Source organism: Leucoraja erinacea, chromosome 1 (assembly GCF_028641065.1).
Source record: "Leucoraja erinacea ecotype New England chromosome 1, Leri_hhj_1, whole genome shotgun sequence".
NCBI classification, from domain to species: Eukaryota; Metazoa; Chordata; class Chondrichthyes; order Rajiformes; family Rajidae; genus Leucoraja; species Leucoraja erinaceus.
In genome coordinates, this window is record NC_073377.1 from 145943984 (window position 1) to 145961066 (window position 17083).

The 17083-nt window shown below is 44.6% G+C and overlaps 1 long non-coding RNA gene across 2 annotated transcripts; it reads left to right on the top strand.

The window, feature by feature from the left end:
- Window positions 1–671: 671 nt before the first annotated feature.
- LOC129703002 (uncharacterized) lies at window positions 672–12738 on the top strand. 2 transcript variants are annotated; one of them, XR_008724486.1, is made up of 3 exons: window positions 672–1365; window positions 11583–11687; window positions 12078–12738. It is a non-coding gene; the product is annotated as an uncharacterized LOC129703002 (long non-coding RNA). The 2 variants fall into 2 exon arrangements; XR_008724487.1 differs by lacking the exon at window positions 672–1365 and adding an exon at window positions 9880–10730.
- Window positions 12739–17083: the final 4345 nt, after the last annotated feature.

Consider the following 17083-nt stretch of genomic DNA (forward strand, 5'->3'; position numbering starts at 1 on the left):
TTCAAGGGTCCAGCTTTGGTCTTCACTAATTTTTTTCTCTACACATGCCTAAAGAAGCTTTTACTATCCTCTTTGATAGTCTTGGCTAGCTTTCTGAATTCAGAATATTCCATGTAAAAATCCAAACAATTATTTACCTATAGTACATCAAATAGATTAGACTTTTGCAGTATCACTTTCCATTTATTTGATAAATAATTTGTGCTTTATTCGGAATGCACGGATACGGTAGGCGGCGCGACTCTCGTCAGCAGCGGCCTCTGCAGCCCGTCTGCGTTTTTATTATTTTTTGTCTATGTTTTTATGTAGTTTTTGTTATTTTTTGTTGGTGTGTGTGTGTGTGGGGGTCGGGGGGGTGGGGGTGGGGTGGGAGGGAGGGGGTAACCTTTAAATCTCTCCCTGCACGGGAGACCCGACCTTTTCTTTGTCGGGTCTCCGTTGTCGTTGGGGCTGCAACGAGGAGCGGCCTCCAACAGGAAGACCGGGGGCTCTGGTGCCGACGACTCACCTCACCGTCGCGGAGCTGGCCGAGTCCAGAGCGGGTGGAGCGGTGGTGGAGCGCTGCTGCGGCCCGACCTCTGGTGATTCGGAGGCTGCAGCCGTGGGTCTGGCGGACGGCGGCACTGGGAGCCTGCGGGTCCCTGGAGGCAGACGCTTTTCAGGGCTCCCGCAACGGCGACTTCTCCCGCCCGAGTTGCGGGGTTGAAGAGCTCCTGGAGCGGGGCCTCACAGCACCGCCCCGCGCGGCTTGGAATGGCCGCGGGACTCTGCGAGCGCCCGCCGGGGGCTCTAACATCAAGAACCCAGTGTGCGACCTTGCATCACCCGGCGTGGCTTTAATGGCCGCGGGACAATCGCCATCGCCAGCCGGGGGCTTTAACTTTGACTCTGACATCGGGGGGGGATAGTGCAGTGGAGAGATAAGTTTTTTTGGCCTTCCATCACAGCGATGTGATGGATGTTTATGTAAATTATGTTGTGTCTTGGGTCTATTTGTTTTGTAATGTATGGCTGCAGAAACGTCATTTCGTTTGAACCTCAAGGGGTCCAAATGACAATTAAATTGAATTGAATTGAATTGAATGGTGAATTATGATTCATGGCCCTCCTTTCCAGAAAGAAAAACAATTTCAGTTAGCCAAAATAATTATTGTAGATAACAAATCTTTTAGAAAACAAATATTTTTTCAGTATGACAAGAGGTGTGAATGTTACTGGGATTACTGTTGAGGTTCGAATCGTACAGTTAATATGTATTATGTTTAAAGGCAATAAAGGTATGTTTTCTACGTGTGCTGGTGGCCAGGAAGAAAGTACATTATGAACACACATAAGGAAACTCCAAAGGAACATCGATCAAGTAGGGTAAGATTTGGCAAATGAACTATAATATGCAAAAATGCTCCACCCCTTCAAATGAAATTAACACAAATTATTCACTTAAAAAGAAATTGCTTCTCATTTCCATTTCAAGCTGCAATCTATCAAAAGAATGACGTTCCACTGGTTACTATTTTTGTCTAAAATTTCTGCCTGTACGTGTACATGATCATATCCCTCCATTCTCTGCCTATCTAAAAGCCTCTTAACTCCCTCTTAACTCCCACTATTGCATCTGCTTCAACCATTACTTCTGGCAGAGAGTTATACCAACTCTGTGTATAAAACTTGCCCTATATATCTCCTTTAAACTTTCCCTACCTAATCCAAATGCCCTCCAGTATTTGACTTTTCCACCCCAGGATATAGGTTCTGACTCTCTCCCTCAACTATGCTGCTCTTCATTTTATATATTTGTGTCATGTCTCACCTCGGGAGCCAGAGAATACAACCTCTCCTCATAGCTAACACCTTCTAATCCAGACAGCATCCTGCTTAACCTGTTTTGCACCGCCTCTAAAGGTGCCCCAGCTTTCCAGTAATGGAACAACCAAAACTGCTCTCAATATGCCAAATGCTGCCTACCCAAAGTTTTATACAGCTGCAACATGACTTCCTGACTCTTATGTACTATGCCCTAAATGATGATGGTGCGCACACTGTATGCTTTCTTCACCACTCTATCGACCCACGTGTTGCTACTTTCAGGGAGCCATGCTATAGTATTTATCCTGTATCTGTACACTGTGGATGGCTTGATTGCAACCATGTACGGCAGAGTCTTTTCATTGACAGCTTAGCACACAACAAAAAGTTTTTCAATGTACCTTGGTACATGTGACAATAATAAATTAAATTAAATTAAACTAAACTATGGACTTGGACTCCCAAGATCCCTTTAAGCATCAATGCAGTTCAGGGTCCTGCCATTAACTGTATGCTTTTCCTTTACATATATATGTACTACCAAAGTACAACACCTCACCCTTGCCCTGATTAAACTCCCTCTGCCATTTCTACGCTCATATCTGTAACTGATCTTTATCCCGCTCTATCCTTTGATAGGCTTCCTCAATCTTTGTGTCATCTGCAAACTTACCATTTACAATTTTGGTGTTATCTGCATTCTTTCTAACCAATCCACATTACATCCAAATTATTTTCTTAAATCACAAACAGTGAGTGCAAAGTGCTAGCTCTGATTCCTGCAGAACATCACTGGTCACATATCTCTAGCCAAAAATACACCACTCCACTACTACGCTCTCTCTCATATGAGTAACCCAGTTTTGCATCCAAGTTACATAATCACTATGCATCTTAAGCTTCTGGGTCAGCCTACCATAGGGGGACTTGTCAGATGCCTTACTAAATCATCCACTATCCTACCCTTACTGATCACCCATGATCTGCCCCATACAAAGCCATGCTAACTATCACAAATTAGTCCATTAACTTCCAAATGCGAGTAAACCCTATCCTTAAGAATCTGCAATACCTTCCCTACCACTGATTGTAAAACTCAATGGCCTGTTATTTCCCAGATCATTCCGATTGATCTTCTTAAAGAATGGAACAACTGTAGCAACTCTGCATTCCTCTAGCACCTCACCAAAGGCCGAGAGTGGATACAAAGATCTTTGTCAAGGCCCTAGCAATCTCCTCTCTCGCCTCTATCAATAACTTGTGATAGATCCCATCAGGTACTGGAGATGGTCCCAATGTAATGCTCTTCAAAAGATTGAACACCACCTTCTTGATCCCAAAATGTCTTCAAATATTAAGAGGGATACTTGGAGACAGAGTGTTTTGAGCCATGGTTATGTATTGACTGGACAATTCAAGTTGAAACTAATAATGTTAAGAATAAATTCCTGGAATTAATATAAGATATATTTCCAGATCATCATATTGGGGAACTGACTGGGAAACAGGCTATTTTAGATCTAATCCTGTGCAGGGAGAAATAGTTAATTAATGACTGTTACAAAAGGCCCCTTAAAGAAGAGCAATCAGGATATGATGGAATTTTTACTGATGCACTTAATTACTTGGTAAAGTATTTTCAAGATTTTCACCATTTCTCCACTTTCCTATCACAAAACTATGACCTTTACAGCCTCTTCCAGGTCTTTCTGTTGTCCTCTGAGCTCTAACAATTTTTGGCTGAGTGAGACACATTTACATGGTTGTGTTGTCCATCATCTCTGGCTTCCTTTGGAAGTTCCGTGTCAGGTGTTTGGTCGCAAATCTGAGTTTAATTGTGACCTATATGTGATCATTTTTGTTTGTACCAAATTTAAATAGCGTACATGTATTAGAAAAATTTTGAACAAATATGTTCCAAATTCCCATGATACTACTTTCCTGATTGGAAGAAAATGCTTCCCATTTTCCATAGCAATTTGTAATTCAATCTGTAACCAAGATATCAATTTGAATTTTTTTTAAACTGAAAGTTTGAGGGACAGGTTGGCCATGGTTGATTGGGAATACATTGAAGAATGTGACAGAGGATAGGTAATAGAAACATAGAAACATAGAAACATAGAAATTAGGTGCAGGAGTAGGCCATTCGGCCCTTCGAGCCTGCACCGCCATTCAATATGATCATGGCTGATCATCCAACTCAGTATCCCGTACCTGCCTTCTCTCCATACCCCCTGATCCCCTTAGCCACAAGGGCCACATCTAACTCCCTCTTAAATATAGCCAATGAACTGGCCTCAACTACCCTCTGTGGCAGAGAATTCCAGAGATTCACCACTCTCTCTGTGAAAAAAGTTCTTCTCATCTCGGTTTTAAAGGATTTCCCCTTCATCCTTAAGCTGTGACCCCTTGTCCTGGACTTCCCTAACATCGGGAACAATCTTCCTGCATCTAGCCTGTCCAACCCCTTAAGAATTTTGTAAGTTTCTATAAGATCCCCTCTCAATCTTCTAAATTCTAGAGAGTATAAACCAAGTCTATCCAGTCTTTCTTCATAAGACAGTCCTGACATCCCCCCAGGAATCAGTCTGGTGAACCGTCTCTGCACTCCCTCTATGGCAATAATGTCCTTCCTCAGATTTGGAGACCAAAACTGTACGCAATACTCCAGGTGTGGTCTCACCAAGACCCTGTACAACTGCAGTAGAACCTCTCTGCTCCTATACTCAAATCCTTTTGCAATGAAAGCTAACATACCATTCGCTTTCTTTACTGCCTGCTGCACCTGCATGCCTACCTTCAATGACTGGTGTACCATGACACCCAGGTCTCGCTGCATCTCCCCCTTTCCCAATCGGCCACCATTTAGATAATAGTCTGCTTTCCTGTTTTTTGCCACCAAAATGGATAACCTCACATTTATCCACATTATACTGCATCTGCCAAACATTTGCCCACTCACCCAGCCTATCCAAGTCACCCTGCAGTCTCCTAGCATCCTCTTCACAGCTAACACTGCCCCCCAGCTTAGTGTCATCCGCAAACTTGGAGATATTGCCTTCAATTCCCTCATCCAGATCATTAATATATATTGTAAATAGCTAGGGTCCCAGTACTGAGCCTTGGGGTACCCCACTAGTCACTGCCTGCCATTGTGAAAAGGACCCGTTTACTCCTACTCTTTGCTTCCTGTTTGCCAGCCAGTTCTCTATCCACATCAATACTGAACCCCCAATGCCTTGTGCTTTAAGTTTGTATACTAATCTCTTATGTGGGACCTTGTCGAAAGCCTTCTGGAAGTCCAGATACACCACGTCCACTGGTTCTCCCCTATCCACGCTACTAGTTACATCCTCGAAAAATTCTATAAGACATGATTTACCTTTCGTAAATCCATGCTGACTTTGTCCAATGATTTCACCACTTTCCAAATGTGCTGCTATCCCATCTTTAATAACTGACTCTGACCGATGTTAGACTAACTGGTCTGTAATTCCCCATTTTCTCTCTCCCTCCCTTCTTAAAAAGTGGGGTTACGTTTGCTACCCGCCAATCTTCAGGAACTACTCCAGAATCTAAAGAGTTTTGAAAGATTATTACTAATGGATCCACTATTTCGGGAGCTACTTCCTTAAGTACTCTGGGATGCAGCCTATCAGGCCCTGGGGATTTATCGGCCTTTAATCCATTCAATTTACCCAACACCACTTCCCGGCTAACCTGGCTTTCACTCAATTCCTCCAACTCCTTTGACCCGCGGTCCCCTGCTATTTCCGGCAAATTATTTATGTCTTCCTTAGTGAAGACGGAACCAAAGTAGTTATTCAATTGGTCCGCCATATCCTTGTTCCCCATGATCAACTGACCTGTTTCTGACTGCAAGGGACCTACATTTGTTTTAACTAATCTCTTTCTTTTCACATATCTATAAAAACTTTTGCAGTCAGTTTTTATGTTCCCTGCCAGTTTTCTTTCATAATCTATTTTTCCTTTCCTAATTAAGCCCTTTGTCCTCCTCTGCTGGTCTTTGAATTTCTCCCAGTCCTCCGGTATGCTGCTTTTTCTGGCTAATTTGTACGCATCATCCTTCGCTTTGATACTATCCCTGATTTCCCTTGTTATTCATGGATGTACTACCTTCCCTGATTTATTCTTTTGCCAAACTGGGATGAACAATTTTTGTAGTTCATCCATGCAGTCTTTAAATGTCTTCCATTGCATATCCACCGTCAACCCTTTTAGAATTAATTGCCAGTCAATCTTGGCCAATTCACGTCTCATACCCTCAAAGTTACCTTTCTTTAAGTTCAGAACCATTGTTTCTGAATTAACAATGTCACTCTCCATCCTAATGAAGAACTCAACCATATTATGGTCACTCTTGCCCAAGGGGGCACGTACTACAAGACTGCTAACTAACCCTTCCTCATTACTCAATACCCAGTCTAAAATAGCCTGCTCTCTCATTGGTTCCTCTACATGTTGATTTAGATAACTGTCCCGCATACATTCCAAGAAATCCTCTTCCTCAGCACTCCTGTCAATTTGATTCACCCAATCTATATGCAGATTGAAGTCACCCATTATAACCGTTTTGCCTTTGTCGCACGCATTTCTAATTTCCTGTTTGATACCATCTCCAACTTCACTGCTACTGTTAGGTGGCCTGTACACAACACCCACCAGCGTTTTCTGCCCCTTAGTGTTTTGCAGCTCTACCCATACCGATTCCACATCCTCCAAACTAATGTCCTTCCTTTCCATTGCATGAATCCCCTCTCTAATCAGTAACGCTACCCCACCTCCTTTTCCTTTCTGTCTATCCCTCCTGAATATTGAATATCCCTGGATGTTCAGCTCCCAGCCTTGGTCACCCTGGAGCCATGTCTCCGTGATCCCAACTATATCATAGTCATTAATAGCTATCTGCACATTCAACTCATCCACCTCATTACGAATGCTCCTTGCATTGAGACACAAAGCCTTCAGGCTTGTTTTTACAACACTCTTACCCCTTATACAATTATGTTGAAAAGTGGCCCTTTTTGATTTTTGCCCTGGTTTTGTCTGCCTGCCACTTTTACTTTTCACCTTGCTACCTATTTCTTCTACCCTCATTTTACACCCTTCGGTCTCTACGCTCACACATTTAAGAAACCCTTTCCCTTTAACTCCATCCTCCACTGTCCCATTCAACACCCCACCCCCGTTATTCAGTTTAAAGCCACCTGTGTAGCAGTGGCAAACCTGCCTGCCAGAATGCTGGTCCCACACCTGTTAAGATGCAATCCATCCCTTTTGTACAGTTCCCCCTTACCCCAAAACAGATCCCAGTGATCTAAGAATCTAAATCCTTGCCCCGTGCACCAGTTCCTCAGCCACACGTTCAGGTCCCGTATCTCCCTGTTCCTGCTCTCGCCAGCACGGGGAACTGGAAGCAAACCGGAGATAACAACCCTGGAGGTCCTGCTTTTCAACATTTTTCCGAGCTCTCTAAAGTCACGCTGCAGAATATTCATCCCCTTCTTTCCGACATCGTTTGTGCCGACATGCACTACCACTTCCGGATGTTCACCTTCGCCCTTGAGGATTTTCTGCACTCTGTCCGTGACATCCTGGATCCTGGCACCGGGAAGGCAGCACACCATCCTCGCATCCCGTCTGTTGCCGCAGAAACCCCTGTCCGTACCTCTCACGATGGAGTCTCCCACTACAATGGCCTTGCCTGCCTTAGGCCTTTTTGGTTTTGGCTCAACAGCCCTATTCCCATCACAGGCCAGTCCGCCGCTCACGTCTTCTGTCCCAACGGCTTCTAAGTGGATGAACCTGTTTATAAGAGGTACACCACCCGGGGACGTTGGCATTCCATGCTTCCCTCCCTTTCTCACTGTCTCCCACCTTCTCTCTTCCAGTACCTTAGGTGTAACAATCGTACTGTAGGACTTGTCGAGGAACGACTCCGTTTCTCGTACGAACCGGAGGTCATCCACTTGCTTCTCCAGTTCCCCAACACGGCCCTTCAGGAGCTCTACCTGGATGCATTTTTCGCATTTGTAGCAGCCAGAGGCACCACCGGTGTCCTTGACCTCCCACATACTGCAAGCATCGCACTGAATCAGCTTGCCTGACATCTCCTTCTTTGGTCTCTACCTCTCAAGCGTATTGTGTGGTCTCCTCTCCTCAGTCTCCTCGCCAAAGACTCACACTTTACTCACAGGGCACTTCCCTCACTGCCGCTCGCTAAGAGCTGCCCTGCTTAAATTGACTGATAAATTGCCTGATTTACCAATTTACAGAGCAAATTCCTCAGTTTTCAACTGTTTCCACCCCTCTCCTCACACTTGGGCTAGAGCCAATCAGTCGTATCTCTTGCTAATCTGTTGCTGCTGTTGTTCCTCCCAAATCTCCAGCAGTAAAATTATTATTGTAATATATAAAGTTGACCATAAAAGTAGGAAGACCAAGTGGATTAGGAGCAATTTAGAACTTAGCAAAGGAGTGAAAACATAAAAATAACAATTGTAGGCATTTGAAAAGGAATAGACCAGTGAGGAAAAATATGGGTCTCTTAAGGGCCTGTCCCACTTACGTGTCCGTGGCACACAAATTACGCGACCTCATGGTCGCGTTGAGGTGCACGGGCATCGTATGGCCGCGCGGAGCCGGTCCCACTGAGAAGCGCGGAGGGGTATGTCATTGTGTGCGACATCGCGCGGGGCTCCGAAATGTATGTAGCGAACAAAATCTTTGCGCGCCAACGGCCTGTCGGGGAACTGACGGCCAAAGTGGGACCCTGGCGCAACGCAACGTCTCACCTCAAACAGCAGCAGAAGCAGGCAGACGATCGTCGTGATCTACTCCCAGAGTGGGGCCAAGAAAATTGAAGATAGATACAAAATGCTCGAGTAACTCAGCGGAACTGGCAGCATCTCTGGAGAGAAGCAATGGGTGACGTTTTGGATCGAGACCCTTCTTTCAGACTGAAGAAGAGTCTCGACCCGAAACATCATCCATTCCTTCTCTCCAGAGATGCTGCCGGTCCCGCTGAGTTACTCCTGCATTTTGCGTCCATCTTGAAATGACGTCACACGCTCCAGATGACTGTGCGGTCGAATGAAGTTGCGCCGGACCTTCACGGGACCGTCGCGTCTCAACGCGACCACGAGGTTGCGTAATTAGCATGCCAAGGATACGTAAGTGGGACAGGCCCTTAACGATAGAGACAGGCAAATTTATAATGGGAAATAAGAAAACAGCAGAGGAATACTTTGTTCTATCTTCACTGAAAACACAGGAAACCTCCTAGAAATAGTGAAGAAGCACGAGTTAAAAGAAAGAAGTAAAAATAAAATTCCTATTGGTAAACTAAAAAAAATTAGAAAAACTCTTTAAAGAGCCTGAAAACTGATAAATCCTAGATTTTTGATAGAAATGTTATAGAGATATTGGATGTTCGAGTTATCATCATTCAAGTTTCTATAAATTCAGGAATGGTTCCTGCAAATTGGAGAGTAATGCCCCTGTCCCACTTAGGAAACCTGAACGGAAATCTCTGGAGACTTTGTGCCCCACCCAAGGTTTCCGTGCGTTTTCCGGAGGTTGCAGGTGGTTGCCGGAGGTTGCAGGTAGTGGAAGCAGATAGGGAGACTGACAAAAACCTCTGGGAACCTCCGGGAACCGCACGGAAACCTTGGGTGGGGCACAAAGTCTCCAAAGGTTTTCGTTCAGGTTTCCTAAGTGGGACGGGCATAACAGTGTAACCTTGTAATTTAAAGGAGGGACAAAGACAACACGGAAAACAGAGACGTGGTGTCATATGATTGATAGTTGGGAATCTATCAATGCAGGAATCCGATTACATAGTTGGGGATGTCAAGACAGCTAGATAAAATCTACTTTTTGAACAAGGTTAACATGGATTTTTATGAATGATAATACACTTATCAATTGAAGTTCCTGACAATGTATCTGGTAGATGGGGAAGAAAAACCAGTAGGATGTGCCATACATGGATTTTCCAAAAGCTTTCAATTTAGCCTCGGACAAGAAATTGGTGAACAAATTTGGAGCATCTGGAATACACTTTTATGAAAGACTAGGTGGTAGCTTGTCGTAGACATTGTCGTAGGGCGAGTCCAGATTTCTCACTGTCAACTCTCATCTAATGTTGCCAGCGCTGTGATAAATGAGTGTCTTGACATCAGTGTGGGCCGAAGTGTTTATTTTTGTGCTGTACTGTCTTATGTTGTAAGTGGTCCAGTGCAGAGCGGAGAGCTAGCAGGATCACATCTGCTGTTATTCTGTTGTGGCGGTAGGTGTACGTTGTTATTGCTTAATGTATCTTAAGAAGGACCTTGGATCCCATTGGAAATCTGGTGGAATTCAGGTCCGTTCTGATTATTTACAATCACAACAACAGTTACAATAACAGGTGCTGTAAGATTGAGAGCAAAAATTCTTGAACATCTTTTTACAGGGTCTTTACATCAAAATCAAAGAACCAATACATTTGTATTTCTGTACTTGTTAGTAGGCACCACTAGAGGGAAATGTAGCAAATATTTAATGTATGAGACCAAAACGCAAAGTGTTGGAGAAACTCGGCAGTTCAGGCAGCATTTCTGGAGAGAATAGATGGGAGACGTTTTGGGTCAGGACCCTTCTTCATAAGCCAAAACGAAATGTCCCCTATCCATTCTTACCATAGACGTGCCTGATTCGCTGAATTACTCCAGCATTTTGTGTTTTGTTCAAGATTCTAGAATCTGCAGTTCATTGTATCTCCTCTTTGATATAAGAGATTTCAGCGCTGTTTGGAGCCTGCCATCATGCATGAACATTTCCCTGCGGTGGTAAACAATGTACATTTTAATGCAGGAACTGTTCTCATACTTGATGGACACACAGTTCTGATGTTAAAGGTACACATACTGTGCTTGGGTACATGCCTTAAAGCTTGCAGTGTACATTGCAACTCCAATGTACACAGATCCCTGCTATTTTCATAAATGACCATACTGCATCAAATCTGGATGCTCACCAGTAGTACCACTCACCAAACCATGTTATCATTGCCATCTTTCAAGCTGCAAATTTCACCACAAGAATGCCTGATAGCGACCTTTATGAGCAAATTGCCACTTCCAGTCCCTGGCCCAAAAAAACAAATATGTCTGAATGTTGGGGGTATTTGACTACCTTTATATTATTGTCCCTTTTTAAAAATCAGAACTAATAGATAATAGGTGCAGGAGTAGGCCATTCGGCCCTTCGAGCCAGCACCGCCATTCACTGTGATCATGGCTGATCATCCACATTCAGTACCCCATTCCTGCCTTTTCCCCATATCCCTTGACTCCGCTATATTTAAGAGCCCTATCCAACTCTCTCTTGGAAGCATACAGAGAATTGGGCTCCACAGCCTTCAGACTGAAGAAGGGTGTCGGCCTGAAACGTCACCTATTCCTTCACTCCATAGATGCTGCCTCACCCGCTGAGTTTCTCCAACATTTTTGTCTACCTCGGGCTCTCTTTAATTGGACTTTACTGGACTTTATCTTGCACTGAATGTTATTCCCTTTATCATGTATCTACACTGTATAACTCGATTGTAATCGTGTATTGTCTTTCCACTAACTGGTTAGCACACAACAAAAGCTTTTATCCTTGGTACACGTGACAATAAACTAAACTAAATTAAACTTCTATTCTTCATTGCAGTTCTGACATGCTGAATATTTTTTGCATTTTTGCTTTTTGTTTTCCATTTTCAGCATCTGCGGTATCTTACTTGCCAAGTCATGCACAGCTTGCTCTGAGACAGAAATATAACTGCTGCTGCCAAGATGTCAAGCTTTGATCCAACAAAAGGGTCAGTGGTAGGTGGAAGAAACTGTACATACTGCTGTTATTAGAATGCTAAGGGATTATGCCTCATAAATGTTTGAACCCAACCCATGTTTATGCTACGATCTGAGGTTTGTAGTCCAAATGTGAAATCCGCACCATTCAGAGTTTTACTGTGGCTGTTGCAATTATTTTACTCAGTTTCAAATTAACAGGCATCATCTTAATGCCGTATTTGTTTTTGAGCACAATGTGATTTTTTAATTTTTTAATTTTTACATTCCTGCCATGCAGAGGCAAAGACTTTCCCTTTCGTTACAACTGATGGCATTACAAAAAAATGTAATAACATTACAGCATGTACAAAGTATTTCAAGATGTTTCAAAAGAGTATGATCAATCAAACTTTGTCGTCAATACAGGTACGAGTTTACTAAATCAGATAACCAAAAGTCTAAAGAAGGGTCTCGACACAAACAATCGTTTGTCCATTCGCTCCTCAGATGCTGCCAGACCCGCTGAGTTCCTCCAGCACTTTGTTTTTTGCTCAAGGTCCCAGAATCTTGTGTCTCATGTGTAATGAAACATTTGATTGAAGAGAAGTTTCATAAAAGAGGAAACAGAAAAAGAGGTAGAGAGGTTTGGAGAGGGATTTTCAGTGCTTGGCAGCTGATGGGACTGTCACGAATGTTGTAAAAATAAATTTGGGGGTGAAAGAGAAGGCAACTTTGGAGGGATATCATCAGATGATGTTATGGACATGGAAGGAAACTGGCTTTGTGAGGGTGCACTCATGCAGTCTATATTCCATCTTTCAACAGTTTTGGGGAGAGGGAAACCTGAGAACAGAATCTGTCTCACTATATAGCTATGGGAGATGTCCATTGCCTTTATATTAGATACAGGTACCAAGAAAGACGTTTGACAACTTAAGATACAAGATACATTTAATTGTCATTTGGACCCCTTGAGGTTCAAACGAAATGCCGTTTCTGCAGCCATACATTACAAACACATAGACCCAAGACACAACATAATTTACATAAACATCCATCACATCGCTGTGATGGAAGGCCAAATAAACTTATCCTCTCCACTGCACTCTCCCCCCCCCCCCCCCCATGTCAGAGGCAAAGTCAAAGCCCCCGGCTGGCGATGGCGATTGTCCCGCGGCCATTAAAGCCACGCCGGGTGATGCAAGGTCGCACACCGGGTCTTGGTGTTAGAGCCCCCGGCGTGCGCTCGCAGAGTCCCGCGGCCATTCCAAGCCGCGCGGGGCAGTGATGTAGGCCCCGCTCCAGGAGCTCTTCAACCCAGCAACTCGGGCGGGGAAAGTCGCCATTGCGAGAGCCCTGAAAAGCGGTCTCCCTCCAGGGACCAGCGGGCTCCCGGTGCCGCCGTCCACAGACCTGCCGTTGGAGCCTCCGACTCTCCGGTCGGGCCGCAGCAGCAGCAGCAGCAGCGAAGCAGCAGGCTCCTCCACCGCTCCACCCGCTCCGGACTCGGCCAGCCCCGCGACGGTGACGGTGAGTCGTAGCACCAGAGTCCCCGGTCTCTTCCTGTTGGAGGCCGCTCCTCGTTGCGGCCCCAACGACAACGGAAACCCGACGAGAAAAGGTCGGGTCTCCCGCGCAGGGAGAGATTTAAAAAAGTTTCCCCCCCCGTCCCCCCACACACACACCCCAACAAAAAATAAGAAAAACTACATAAAAACACAGACAGAAAATAATAAAACGCGGACAGACTGCAGAGGCCGCTGCTGACCAGAGTCGCGCCGCCCACCGGATATTAAATCTCTCACTATCCATATTTCCCTTTTCCTCTGTCAGGAATCTATCTGCTGTTGGCATGGGCACAATCCTAAATTTCACCTAGCAATGACAGGAGAATGTTCACAAAATTTGGAAGCCGGTTACAGGTGTTACCAAGAACCGGCGGACCGCCAGCCTGGAAGTGGGAGTCTGCAAAACCATCCTCAGCTTGTACCCTGAAGAGTGCACTACAAAATGGTTGTTGGTGGTGGTGACTGCTTTGAAATGCTGCACTGCAAATGGTTGTTGGTGGTGGTAACTTGACAACTTCCTGGTTGGGCTGTGTTTTGATTTGGGATAATAACGCTACCACTTACGGCTGTGATTTTTGGCGATCTTACTCAGTCCCCCTCCGCTCATCAGGTGCAGAGGATTATTCCCATCAATGAAAAATAAAATTGCTATTCGTTTTGAAAAAAATGTTGCGTATCTCTCTCCTGTCAATCACGCCACGAAGGCCATGCCCCTTCCTGTGGGAGGGGGGTAGGGATTATAAAACCCAGAAGTGTGGGTGTGGCTCTGTCTGCAAGAAGGGGGAGGGAGAGGTCACGACTCTGTCTTGCACCCTGCTTGAAATGGTATGAAACTGCACTTCAATTTGGTTGTCTTGCACCCTGCTTGAAGTGGTATGAAACTGCACTTGAATGTGGTGCCCTTGTACCCTGCTTGAAGTGGTAGGAAACTGCATTAGAGTTTGGTGGCCCTGCACCCTGCACTGGAATTTCAAGGAATAGCCATGAGTCAACTGCTCGCCCACCAGCCGTGAGTGAGCTGCCAGCACATCAGGCTTGAGTGACTGAGCTGTCACCCCAAGTATCCATTTGGCCCACAATGTCCATACTAGCCCTCTAGAAACCAGTCCCTTCAGCCCACAATACCCATACTAGCACTCCAGAAAGCCCCCCGCCCCCATTCAGTCATTCTATTTGCGCGATAGCACTATGATTTTTCTCCATCTTACTCACCATTCTCCTATGTGCGATTGCACCAAGTTTCGTTCCGAACGGTGGAAGCTGGTTATCGAAGTTTAAAAATCTTAAAAAACGCGCGTGCGCAGATCGATTGCCTCTCCTGCTATTCTGCGCCTCACGGATTCTACTGTCAATCCGCGGGATGGTCCGCCCCTTCCTGCGCCATCGCATCTTTACTGCAGCTGCGGGAGGTTGGAGGTCTCCAACTGGACACAATTTTCGGAGGGAGGGACTGGAAACGGCCCGACCCAACCCAGCCCAGCCATCCCGGAGTCAGAGATGGCGCAGATGTCACCAAACGGAAAGAGGGGACTCTGATCCCGGCGGAAGAGAACGACCAGTGACCAGCGCCCGCTGTGAGTCCCCATCGCACCCCAATCCATTCCCCTCTGGTCCCCCCCCCCTGCTGGCTCCTGCCCCCCTCCCCAGTGATACAGCACTCCCCCATGGCTCTTCCCCGTCTTTTCTCCGAGCACGACATCACTCCCCCCCACACTTCTGCCTCACAGCCCCCCCCCACACACAACCCCCCTCGCCCACACAACCCCCCTCGCCCACACACCCCCCCCACACAACCCCGCACAACCCCCCCATCCACACACCCCCCCCCCCCACACCCCCCTCCTCCCACACAACCCCCCCCCCACACACACCCCTTCTCCCCACAACCCCTCCACGCCCACACACCCCCCACAACGCCACCCCCCCCGCCCACACACCCCTCCCCCCCACAACCTCTCCGCCCCATTCACCCCTCTCCCACTCACCCCTCTCCCTCACAACCCCCCCTCTAAACCACTGAATCCTTGACTTCCTGACCCATTAACCCCAATCTCTGAGGAAATGCGACAAAACATCCTTCACGTTAATTCTCCGCCACATAAGGATACATTCCCAGCACCTTATATACTCAATATATACTCGTAACTGTGTGGCCAAATGATGTTTTACCAATATGCAGATGACACCACTGTCCTGATTCCCATGGGCACTGTGGACTTAATTGTAATCATGTATATTCGTTATTTGACTGGATAGCATGTAACAAAAAGCTTTTCACTCTACCTTGGTACACGTGACAATAATAAAATAAACTAAACAGGAGTACAGGAAAGAGATAAAGAGCTTAGTAACAAGGTGACAAGACAACAACCTCTCCCTGAATATCAGTAAAATGAAAGAGCTAGTTAATGTCATCAGGAGTGAGGTTGAGTACACTCCCAATCAATACACAGCTAAAAATAATATAAAAACTAAAACCAAGACATCCACTTAACAGGACAAAAAGAAAAAAAAGATAGACTTACTGCAGAGGCCACTGCCGACAGACGCCGCCATCTTGTCCCATTTTAAGTTCCAAACGGTAAGAGGTGTAAAGCAAATGACTGATTTACAGTCACACATTTCACATTATTAGCACAGAGCCAAATCTATTTCAAAATGTGATGATTCCCAGCTAGCCATAAATTATGTGAGATTCTGTTTAGGACCAATCTGTTGAAAAGTGAGATGAGAACCATTTCTGATTTATTTGTTGAATTCTTAGACATTGTTTCAGTTTCTGATTAATCAGGCATTTGAGAGCAGGATGGTTTTCTTTGGCTGATGTAATAGCTATAATAGAGAAGGCTTGTCATACATTGTGACCAATTTACAGCAAGTAAATCATCAGCTCAGAGAACTAAAGTTGTATAGAAAATGTCAAGAGTTCATGTAACTTTTGCATTATCAGATTGAATTGATATCAATGTCTTGTTTTTTATATTATCTATCCATAATGGAAAATGTACTCACTTTGTTCTGTAAAACAAAATCTACTAACTTATTAAAAAACAAACCTGCAACATTTACCTCAATGGACTATTTCATACCTTCAATATCATTTCATGAGGGTGAATTTGATCATTTGAGTTCATACAATATAGCAGTTCTAAAAGTTTCAGCCAATGAGGTTAAAGGTTGCAGGTTCAAAAATTATGAAATGGAGTCGAGGGTTACCAAGGGCTGAAGAGAGTTTTATCCTTAACAAATTGAACTGATTAGATCTGGTTAACTTGTTTAGAGATTGCTCTTGGAGCCATGATAAACTCAACCTAGTTCACCATTAACTATAAAATGTACTGTTAAAACACAAAGTACTTGTGCAATAACACCAGGATAAGCGCTCAATCAAGAAAGCCAAGCCCAATGCCAAAATATATCTAAACTACTTATACACACTTATGCTATAGGATAATACCACATGAGAATCTAAAATGCCTTTAATTAGTAATACTATAGGACAACAAAACTAGGCATGTAGACGGCAGTATATCATCGAGTTTAGTATCTACTCAGCAACATTCAGATTATAGAATGAATAATCTAATGCCTTTGCCAAAGTGAGCAAATAAATTGGCCTTATAAAGTAGGTGTTTTGTTCTGGTTTTCGCAGAACTGCTTTGCCAAATGATTAGCATGTGTGCTCCTGCAATTGATGTAATTTGTATATAACTAAGAACACAAATAAATCAATAAAGAGAACATAATTGCTTATTTTAATACTTTAATGAGATCTGCGTGATGTATGTAGAATTGGTGGTATCTGACTGAGCACCAGCAGTGTTCAGTCAGCAAAAAAATGTAGAACTGAATTCAGAACAGTGA